The sequence below is a fragment of the Cupressus sempervirens genome, chromosome 4 (genome assembly GCF_028749045.1).
Source record: "Cupressus sempervirens isolate cs-2001-9-10 chromosome 4, ASM2874904v1, whole genome shotgun sequence".
Classification (NCBI taxonomy): domain Eukaryota; kingdom Viridiplantae; phylum Streptophyta; class Pinopsida; order Cupressales; family Cupressaceae; genus Cupressus; species Cupressus sempervirens.
The window spans coordinates 461,140,240-461,152,117 of NC_143121.1; positions in this window are offsets into that span (position 1 = coordinate 461,140,240).

Sequence of the window (11,878 nt, forward strand, 5' to 3'; positions counted from 1 at the left end):
AACTTGTCAAATCACTTAGGGTGGAGGGAGTAGGATAGAAGTTAGTGCAAAAAGTTTTCTAGGTGAAAACAAGAGTCATGTTTTAAACTAATGTAGATAGTCTTTAGGGATATTTATTTAATTTCTAATTAACCATTTTAATATTAATTAGATTGATAATCAATTTTTTTGAAAGAATCTATTTAGGAATATACTCTGTTCTTTCCAAGGAAAGGAGTATTTTCCCCATACAATTTCCAGCATCCTGTAGGTGGGTGTTTTGAAAAAAAATTCTCTCTCTCTCCTTTTTGAAAGACATTGTATTTTTTTGTTATATAAGGAATGACTATGAACCTATTGATAACATTGATTTCCTAGGAACTAGCATACTAACAAGGATGAGTAAGAATGTTATATTTTCTCCTTCTCTCCTATAATTTATGTTTAATCAATCATCATATGCAAGTGTATGTTCATTTTTATTTGAATTCAATGAAATACACAATTCTCGAGATCAATTGATTTTTGATCTTAACGAACTTAACAAGGAATATGATCCTATATTCAGAATTTCAAAGGGTGATGGGTAATTCTTAATCAAATTTAATTGTGTTTCTAATGGAACTTAACAATGAAAGAGATAACTTGGTGATCTCAAGAAGGATTATTATTTTATGACAATACTCCAAACATCGAATTGAAAACTCAACACATCAATTGCCTTTCATTACCATGATTGAAAAAATTGCAAATTTTATAATTCAAGACATCATCTATCATCCTATTTTCTCACTAACATAGCCCAGATTTGAAAACACAAGAAGACAATGCAAGGTAGATTTCATAATCTCTTTTATTTTCTTTTCTATTATGCATCCTGGTTCAAGACTCCATCAAGAAAGAATCCAGTAAGAAAACCTGATTTCATTGCCAATCATTCATGATATAAATATACATATAATTACTTCAAATTCACAATACAATGATAATTTCTTCAAGCTTCTTCACAATACTTTATCCCTTCAACTTCAATTCTTCATGGAACCACAAGGGGAAACAAGGCTGACCCAAGGCAATTCAACACAATCACAAAGACACAATTCAACATACACCCATCCGGTTTAACACACTAGATCCATCCATAGGACCTTATTAGGGGGCGAGGTGGATTTTCCCAATGGGAGATGTCAATCACCATACCTTAACATAACCCTTTCGGGGTTAAAACTCAGGAACTTTCTTTGTTCCTCAAATGCCCTTTCGGGGCCAATTCAACAAGAATTTTCTTTCCTTTCCATACTTAAGATTTCACAATATCAACAAGGTATGTGATGACCGGTAGGGGCCCATACACCCTACCCCTCTTTCCCTCCTCTCACCATGAAAGGAGACTCTGCACCATTGAGGTCCAACTAAAGCCCTACCCCCACATGGCCACTTCTTCCCTATCCAAGGGTGAGTAATACCAACTACAACCCCATGAAAACTCCTCAATACAATACATCAAGATGAACAAGAACACATTAAGCACAACACAAAGAAACCCTCCAAAATCAACCCAACATACAGGCAAACAACAATTACCAACACAACACAATGTGCAAGCACAAGCATGATCAAAACATGGAGAAAACCAAAATACAAAGCCAAGAATCCTACCTTCACCAAGGTGTGATGGTAACAATGGAGGTTTGAGAAGAGCTTCCTTTTCCTCCTTCCATCCCCAACTATCTTCCAAGCTTTTTTTCCTAAAACATAGAGATTGGGTGACCAAAAAAAAGAATCCCCAAAACTTCTCCCAAAAAATCCCCTCAATCGAGATCCCTTTTCTCCATTAGACTTCATGAAACCTTCTCATGGAGTTTGAGTTCCACTCAAGTGGATGACAATCCATTTCGCAATCAACCATAAATGAGATTTTTAAGTGACCCTAAAAGTCAACTAGGGTGGCAAAAGTGGGTGGAAAGTACCCTCAACCCATATCCTTACCCATGGGTGCTTAAATTTAACATTTTTAAGCCTTAGAGACTTGGTAGGAACACATAAAATTTAGGAGAAAATAAAATCAAATGACAACCTTTTAAGATGGACAATACCAAGATAACACAATTTAAAACAAGGGGTTTAGCTTGCCTCTCCATTGGATTTCCCGACTAGATTACCTGCACACTCATTGCACCCGTCAGTAGTTCAAGAAACATATGTTCATAAAATACACATCAAGATTTTCATGTTATTAAAAGCATTCATTTCCACAATTCAATTATCCATCTTATTCTATTCATTAAACTTGGAAAAATTCAAAGTGTTAGTTCGCATTCATTCACTTCATCATACATGTTTATAAAGCATTGATTTAGATCAAATTACTAGAATAATCACTGTTAGGTATGCATATCATAAGCATCATTAATAAGATAAAATGAACTATCTAAAAGCATACCAATTAATCATTGAGGTACCAAAATTGGCAACCCTCATTATCAGGTGAAAGCACCTAGCATCATTGTTAGTAACAATTAATGTTTTGAATAGTCGGGGTGATGAAATGGTTCTTGAATCACTAAGCATAAACATGGTTGAGCCAACTGCTCTCAGTTTCATTAGGGCATTCACAAAATAAAACATAACATCATATCCATCCCATTCTCATACAACAAATTTTTACAGAGGAATTCATAGTTAATAAGTACGTGCGAAAAGGAACCTTACAAGTTTTGAATTGCTGAAGAAGAAGGTGATAGAATAGCCTGTGTTGGCACTTCCAAATTTTAGAAAGGTTTTCCAAGTAGATTGTGATGCCAGTGGCAGCGCTATTGGGGTTTTATTAAGCCAAGAAGGTAAGCCTATTGCATATTTTTGTGAAAAATTAAATGATGCAAAGAAGAAGTATTCTATTTATGATCAAGAGTTCTATGCAATAGTTCAGACCTTAAAGAAATGGAGGCATTATTTATTGCCAAAGGAATTTATTTTGTATACTAATCATTAGGCATTACAGTACCTAAATAGCCAAGGTAAATTGAATCAGAGGCATATGAAGTGGGTAGACTTCTTGCAGAGTTATACATTTGTGTTGAAGCATAGAAGTGAAAAATCTAACAGGGTTGCAGATGCACTAAGTAGGAGACAGTTGTTGCTTACAGTAATGTAGGTTGAAGTAGTTGGGTTTGATGAACTCAAGAATTTTTACCCCGAGGATCCTAATTTTGCTGAAGCATGGAAAGCTTGTAAAGAGCCTATTGCTGTAGATAGAACCAAGTGGTTAGACTATTTGATTTAGGATGGCATGTTGTTCAAGGGTAGTCAATTGTGCATTACAAGGAGTTCCATGAGGGAAAATCTGATTAAGGAGAAACACAGTGGAGGGATGGTAGGACATGTTGGTCGAGATAAGACCATTTCCATTCTTAGAGAACGTTATTTTTGGCCTCAAATTTCACAGGATGTGAAGAAGTTTGCACAGAGTTGCCAAGTTTGTCAAGTTGCCAAGGGGTTTAGTCACAATACTGGCCTATATCAGCCATTTCCTATTCCATCAAGGCCATGGGAGGACATAAGTATGGATTTTGTTCTTGGATTACCAAGGAAAAAAAGGGGTAATGACTCAATATTCGTGGTGGTTGATAGGTTCTCCAAAATGGCACATTTCATTCCATGCCACAAAACTCATGATGCTGTCCATATTGCAGACTTGTTTTTCAAAGAGGTGGTAAGACTACATGGTCTTCCAAGGAGCATAGTTTCTGACAGAGATACTAAATTTGTGGGGTATTTTTGGAGGACATTGTGGAAAAAGTTAAGAACTGACTTGAAATTCAGTTCCATGCATCACCCACAAACTGATGGCCAAACAGAAGTTTGGGAAATTTGTTGAGATGTTTAGTTGGGGATAAGCCCAAGGGATGGGATTTCATTCTACCATAGGCAGAGTTTTCTTATAATAACTCTATAAATAGGAGTACTGAAAAATTACCATTCTAAATTGTATGTGGGAATAGCCCAAGGACTGCACCAGAATTGAGGAAGATAGAGCAAGGGGAGACGACAAGTGCTAAAGTGGAAGAATTCACTGAACATATCAAGCATCTACATGAGGAGGTTCAAGCACACATTACCAAGATGAATTAAGAGTATAAAGCTAGGGCTGATCAAAGGAGAAGACATAAGGAATTCCAAGTAGGGGATCTAGTCATGGTGCACTTACAAAAAGAAAGATTTCCAGCCGGTACTTACAACAAGCTGAAAATGAAGAAATTTGGCACCTGCAAAATTCTCAAAAAACATGACTCACGAAATGCATATGAGATGGAGCTACCAGATGGTATTCACATTTCTCCCATTTTCAACATTGCAGATTTAACAGAGTATCATGATGATGGTGAAGAGGACGAGCTGGTGTTAGAGCCATGTCCAATTCCTACCTCTAAGAAGGAGGAGATAGAAGACATTCTAGATCATTGTGTGCATAGGAGTACCAGAAATAGGTAGTATGAAGAGTATTTGGTCAAATGGAAAGGACAACCGATCGAGGACTCAACTTGAAATTCAGTAGCTGAGGTTTCCCATTTCGAATTTCTTCTACCATTCATAAAGTGACAGGGTCACTTTTCAATCTACCCTGGATGTTTGATGCAGGAGCATCCAGAGGTATAAGGGCAATCCTGTGTCACCCAAAAAAATGTACTTAGACTTAGTTTTTGTTTCATGTGTTTTCATTTTTGGATACCCTTTTGGGCCAAATAAAGGTTCCAACTCTCACAGTTCCACTATCAGTGTGTTAGAAAATCTCAAAAAAAATAGGAGCATGCAATTTGGCCATCATTTTGGTGACTTAGAAGGTGTGAATTGGCCAGATGAATGTAATTTTGATTTAGAGCATTCCAAAAAAAGAATCAAGTCAAAATTCCCCAAGGTTTGAAGGTTATTGCAATTTTTCAAGTTTTGGAGACCTCCTAAGAATGCTTCAAAGTCAAGTTAGGGGCAGTAAATGACCTCAAAAAGATTCAAAAAATGGAGGACGAGTGAAGCTAGTCCAGAGGGCTATAGAGTGCTTCGAGAGCTTTCCAAAAATGTAAACGGTTCATCAATCGGAGCTATGGTTCAAAAGTTATGCCTCCCGGAAGTTCGGTTACCGTTTCTGGATTATTCTAGATTTGCACCAACTTCCAATGTAGCTATTGGAACCTTCTAATTGGTCGGTGGATGCCTACTAGCACTTTCTAGAATGTACGCCTAGTCCTTAACCCTCTAAGGTCTATTTAAGGAGATTTTTAGCATTGTAAAAGGCAGTTCAGAGTGGAGTTTGAGACGAGGTACTGAAAGGAGAAATTATCTCCAGATTTATGCTATTGTAAGCCCTTAGGGCATGTTTTGAAGTTTATTTTCTTGTACTATTTGTACTAGCTTATTCTCTTAGTTAATATAATTTCCCCTTTTTTGTTGTGTCCATTCTATTTTTGGGTTGTGTACCCATCAAGTGGTATCAGAGCTAATTTTTCTGATTTCTAATTTTGTTGTGGCATTGCAAGATGAGCTCCGTAGAGGAGCAAATGTTGCCGTAGGTGACGATAGTGAGGATGACAATGAAGAAGAAGTAATGGAACCAGAAGGGGAATTTGACAAGGAAGTTCTGAATCATGCAGAGGAAAGGCTTTTTAGGGCCATTACTAAGTTTGGGAAAAGACCCACAATTGAAGTGGGTGTATTTTCAGGAAATTTGAAACTAGATGAGTTGATTGATTGGATCAATGAACTGGAAGAATACTTTGAGTATGAGGATATCAGGGACCTATATAGGGTTAAGTTTGAAAAGGAAAAAATGAAAGGCCATGTCTAAATCTAGTGGCAAGAGGTTCAATTGGGAAGAAATAGAAGAGGAAAGGAGAAGATCACAAGGTGGGATCGCATGGTGGACAAATTGAAGAAGCAGTTCATTCCTGTGGACTATGAGCTTGATTTGTTTAAGAAGATGCATGGGTTAAAGCAAGCAAGAAGATAAGTCCAAGAATATACAAAGGAATTTTACCAGCTCTTGATTAGAGCAGGGCATGCAGAAGAAAATAAGGAGAAGGTTGCTCGTTATATCAGTGGGTTGCGACCTAGCATCCAGGAGGAATTAAGTCTGGTAAGAATGACCAGCACTGAAGAGGCATACCAGTTTTCCCTATGAGTTCAAGAGAAGTTAAATAAAAGTTTTGAAGGAAGACAAAGAGTGCACAGTCAAGGAGGAAGGGGAAGTGGTAAGTCATTTGGAGGCCACAATGAAACCCAAAAGAAAAATGAAGATGAGGGTACTAGCAGGAATCAGAGGAATGAGGGTTTCAATTGCTCCCGTGACCAAGACTTTGGAAATCAGAGAGGAAGAGGTAGAGGATGTGGTCAAGGAAGAGGAGGCTTCTGTGGTACCTATTTCCATTGCAATGAAGAAGGTCATTGTGCCTTTGAATGCCCTCAATGACAAGGAAGGATAGATAGGAGAGCTGAGGGCCAAGCTAGGGCTGCTCATGTGGATGAGGATGCACAATCATCACATTCAAAGGATGCAGAAAGAGGAGAGACCTTGGTAAATGAAAGAGTCCTACTAAGTGGTGAGATTAAACTAGGACAACAAAGGAGTCTATTCCATACCAGATGTAAGTGTGAGGATAAATGTTGTGACGTGATCATTGATGGTGGTAGCACTGATAACTTGGTGTCAGAAGAGATGGTCTCTAAGCTAAAGCTCAAGAGGGAGAAACATCCCCAGCCCTATCGGATTGCTTGGGTAAAAGATGATCATAAAGTCCTGGTAAGTGAACAATGTTTAGTGAAATTCAAAATAGGGAGTTACCATGATGAAGTTCTCTATGATGTTATTTCGATGGATGTTTGCCATCTATTGTTGGGTAGACCATGGTAGTTTGATAGACATGCAGTACATGATGGACATGCAAACATATACTCTCTGACAAAGGATGGAGTTCACCACAAATTGAAGCCCATGAAAAAGGAAGGTGAAAAGGTATGTAGCAGTGCTAGGATTTGTCTTGTTGATGAAATAAAGTTTTTAGATGACATGAAACACTAGCATATGTGCTATGCTTTGATTCCTAGGAAAGATAAAGAAGGTAGTAGTGAAATACCACTTGAAGTTCCAGATTTACTAGGGGAGTTTGAAGATATTATCTCTGATAATGTTCCAGATGGGTTGCCACTAGTAAGGAAAATCAGTCATCAGATAGATCTGATTCCAGGAGCTAGTTTGCCTAACAAGGCTGCTCACAAGATGACTCCTACTGAAACAGAGGAGCTAAATAGATAGGTTCAAGAGCTATTGAGGAAGGGCTTGATTCGAGAGAGACTAAGTCCATGTGTAGTACCTGTAGTACTTGCACCAAAGAAGGATGGAGAGTGGAGGATGTGTACAGATTCTCGAGCTATAAATAGGATAACCATCAAGTATCGATTTCCTTTGCCAAGGATGGATGACCTTATGGACTGCATGAGTGGAGCTCAATACTTCACAAAGATAGATCTGAAGAGTGGTTATCATCATATATGGATTCGAGAAGGAGATGAGTGGAAAATAGCCTTCACGACCAAGGAGGGTCTCTATGAGTGGTTAGTCATGCCCTTTGGATTGACGAATGCCCCAAGAACCTTCATGCAGCTCATGAATGAGGTACTTAAGAAGTTCTTGGGAAAATTTGTTATTGTCTATTTGGATGATATTTTAATTTTGAGCAAGACTTTGGAAGAACATTTACTACATATTCGTAGTGTCCTTGAAAGGCTAAGGGAAGAGAAACTATTACTTAATATGAAGAAATGTATCTTTGCAAAAAGGGAGTTAGTCTATTTGGGGTTTGTTATATCACCTGAAGGTCTCAAAATGGATCCAGAGAAGGTAAAAGCCATCTTGGAATGGCCTACTCTGAGGTCCACTACTGAGGTAAGATCATTTCATGGTCTAGTTAGTTTTTACAGGAAATTTATTAAGAATTTCAGTGGCATATGTGCACCCCTAACTGATACAATAAGAGGGGATAGAAAAGGGTTCAAATGGACTGTTGCAGCTGCGAGAAGTTTTGAATTGTTGAAGAAGAAGGTGACAGAATAGCCTATGTTGGTACTTCCAAATTTTAGAAAATTTTTCCAAGTAGATTGTGATGCCAGTGGCAACGCTATTAGGGTTGTATTAAGCCAAGAAGGTAAGCCTATTGCATATTTTAGTGAAAAATGTAATGATGCAAAGAAGAAGTATTCTATTTATGATCAAGAGTTCTATGCAATAGTTCAGGCCTTAAAGAAATGGAGGCATTATTTATTGCCAAAGGAATTTGTTTTGTATACTGATCATCAGGCATTACAGTACCTAAATAGCCAAGGTAAATTGAATCAAAGGCATATGAAGTGGGTAGACTTCTTGCAGAGTTATACATTTTTGTTGAAGCATAGAAGTGGAAAATCTAACAGGGTTGCAGATGCACTAAGTAGGAGACAGTTGTTGCTTACAGTAATGCAAGTTGAAGTAGTTGGGTTTGATGAACTCAAGAATTTGTACCTCGAGGATCCTGATTTTGCTAAAGCATGGAAAGCTTGTAAAGATCCTGTTGTTGTAAATAGAACCAAGTGGTTAGACTATTTTATTTAGGATGGCATGTTGCTAAAGGGTAGTCAATTGTGCATTCCAAGGAGTTCCATGAGGGAAAATCTGATTAAGGAGAAACATAGTGGAGGTATGGCAGGACATTTTGGTTGAGATAAGACCATTTTCATTCTTAGAGAACATTATTTTTGGCCTCAAATTTCACAGGATGTGAAGAAGTTTGTACAGAGTTTCCAGGTTTGTCAAGTTGCCAAGGGGTTTAGTCACAATACTGGCCTATATCAGCCATTTCCTGTTCCATCATGGCTATGGGAGGACATAAGTATGGATTTTGTTCTTGGATTGCCAAGGACACAAAGGGTTAATGACTCAGTATTCGTGGTGGTTGATAGGTTCTCCAAAATGGCACATTTCATTCCATGCCACAAAACTCATGATGTTGTCCATATTGCAGACTTGTTTTTCAAAGAGGTGGTAAGACTACATGGTCTTCCAAGGAGCATAGTTTTTGACAGAGATACTAAGTTTGTGGGGTATTTTTGCAGGACATTTTGGAAAAAGTTAAGAATTGACTTGAAATTCAGTTCCATGCATCACCCACAAACTGATGACCAAACAGAAGTGGTAAATAGAAGTTTGGTCAATTTGTTGAGATGTTTAGTTGGGGATAAGCCCAAGGGATGGGATTTGATTCTACCACAAGCAGAGTTTGCTTATAATAACTCTATAAATAGGAGTACTAGAAAATCACCATTCCAAATTGTATATGGGAATAGCCCAATGACTGCACCAGAATTGAGGAAGATAGAGCAAGGGGAGAGGACAAGTGTTGAAGCAGAAGAATTTGCTAAACATATCAAGCATCTACATGAGGAGGTTCAAGCACACATTACCAAGATGAATCAAGAGTATAGAGCTAGGGCTAATCAAAGGAGAAGACATACGGAATTCCAAGTAGGAGATCTAGTCATGGTGCACTTACAAAAAGAAAGATTTCCAACCAGTACTTACAACAAGCTGAAAATGAAGAAATTTGGCCCCTGCAAAATTCTGAAGAAACATGACTCAGGAAATGCATATGAGGTGGAGCTCCCAGATGGTATTCACATTTCTCCCATTTTTAACATTGCAGATTTAATAGAGTATCATGATGGTGGTGCAGACGAGGAGCTAGTGTTAGAGCTATGTCCAATTCCTGCCTCTAAGAAGGAGGAGATAGAAGACATTCTAGATCATTGTGTGGGTAGGAGTACCAAAAATAGGCAGTATGAAGAGTATTTGGTCAAATGGAAAGGACGACAGATCGAGGACTCAACTTGGATTTCAGCAGCTGAGGTTTCCCATTTGGGATTTCTTCTACCATTCATAAAGTGATAAGGTCACTTTTCAATCTACCCTGGGTGTTTGATGCAGGAGCATCCAAAGGTATAAGGGAAATCTTGTGTCACCCAAAAAAATGCACTTAGACTTAGTTTTTGTTTCATGTGTTTTCATTTTTGGATACCCTTTTGGGCCAAAGAAAGGTTCCAACTCTCATAGTTCCACTATCAATGTGATAAAAAATCCCAAAAAAATAGGAGCATGCAATTTGGCCATCATTTTGGTGACCTAGAAGGTGTGAATTGGCCAGATGAATGTAATTGTGATTTAGAGCATTCCATAAAAAGAATTAGGTCAAAAGGCCCCACGGTTTGAAAGGTATTGCAATTTTTTGGGTTTTGGAGACCTCCTAAGAATGCTTCAAAGTCAAGTTAGGGGCATTAAATGACCTAAAAAAGGGTTGAAAAATTGGGGATGAGTGAAGCTTGTCCATAGGTTTATAGAGCATTTTGAGAGCTTTTCAAAAATGTAAACGGTTTGTCAATCAGAGCTACTGTTCAAAAGTTATGCCTCCCGAAAGTTCGATTACTGTTTCTGGATTCTTCTAGATTTGCACTGACTTCCAATGCAGCTTTTGGAACCTTCTATTTGGTCGGTGGATGCCTACTAATACTTTCTAGAATGTACTCCTAGTCCTTAACCCTCTGTGGTCTATTTAAAGAGATTTCTGGCATTGTAAAAGGCAGTTCGGAGTGAAGTTTGAGAAGAGGTACTAAAAGGAGAAATTATCTCCAGATTTATGCTATTGTAAGCCCTTAGGGTATATTTTGAAGTTTATTTTCCTGTACTGTTTGTACTAGCTTATTCTCTTAGTTAATATAATTTCCCCTTTTCTATTGTTTCCATTCTGTTCTTGGGTTGTGTACCCATCAGAAAGTGTCCCACTCTAAACCCTTCTATCCAAATGATTCCATGAGTTCAGAATGTTCAAGTGCTAGCTTAGAGCTCCTTATCCACGGAGTGCAAGAGAGTGTATTTCAAGAATAAGAAGGCTCTCAAATGAGCCTTAGAGACACTCTTCTTGTTGGTAAACCATGCAATGGGAGGTTCCAAAGACAAGATGCAAGAATGCAAATGTCCCAAGGAGTTCCTCAAGGATGCAATGCAAATAAAGATTAAGCTAGAATGAATAAGAAAAGTGCAGCTATCCTAAGCATGGATGAGAGTGTTACAATCCAAATATTAAGCTATGTGATATTATTACAAGAATGAAAGCTTAACTAACATGCAACTATGCTAAGAATGCCATATGATCTTATGCTAATATGATGGAGTGAGAGAATGTAGACAAGGAGTGAGAAGTTCTCCACAAAGCTCCCAAGAAACTTGTTAGAAAACCTACAACATAACAATATTCAAAAGATGGATGGATCCTTTGAGGGGGAAAGCTCTCTCCCTTTTAAATTTGTATGAACGGTAGAGATCAAGATGAAGATGGTGGATGATCAACGGTGGAATTCAAAAATAGGTGTGATCCATGTGCACACACAAGTCAACCAATAGAATATAAGTTGACTTGTCATATAAGACAAAAGTCTCAAAAGCTTTTTATTTTAATTGTAAAATAGAAAAAGGACTTTATGTGTGCACTTTAAGTGGGTTAGAAGAATGGGGTGCTTTATTTAATTAAAAGGGGACATGTTCTTTTAATCAAATAATGAACTTAGGATACCATAGTCGAACTATAGATTATAATAAAATAAATTGATTATTAGCAATTTGGCTTAGGTAAGTGATTAAATTAATTTAGCCAAAATGTTGAAAATGGGGCTAATAGTCTAGATGACCATTTTTAGGTGATTATAGAACCCTATAAGAAAAGTAAAGCTAAGAACTCACTGTGCGGGTCCCATTGGACCCTTTCCCTTTGTAAGAGGATGTGAATCCACTGAGTACACTCTCTGGGCTCTACCCATGTCACTAACTATA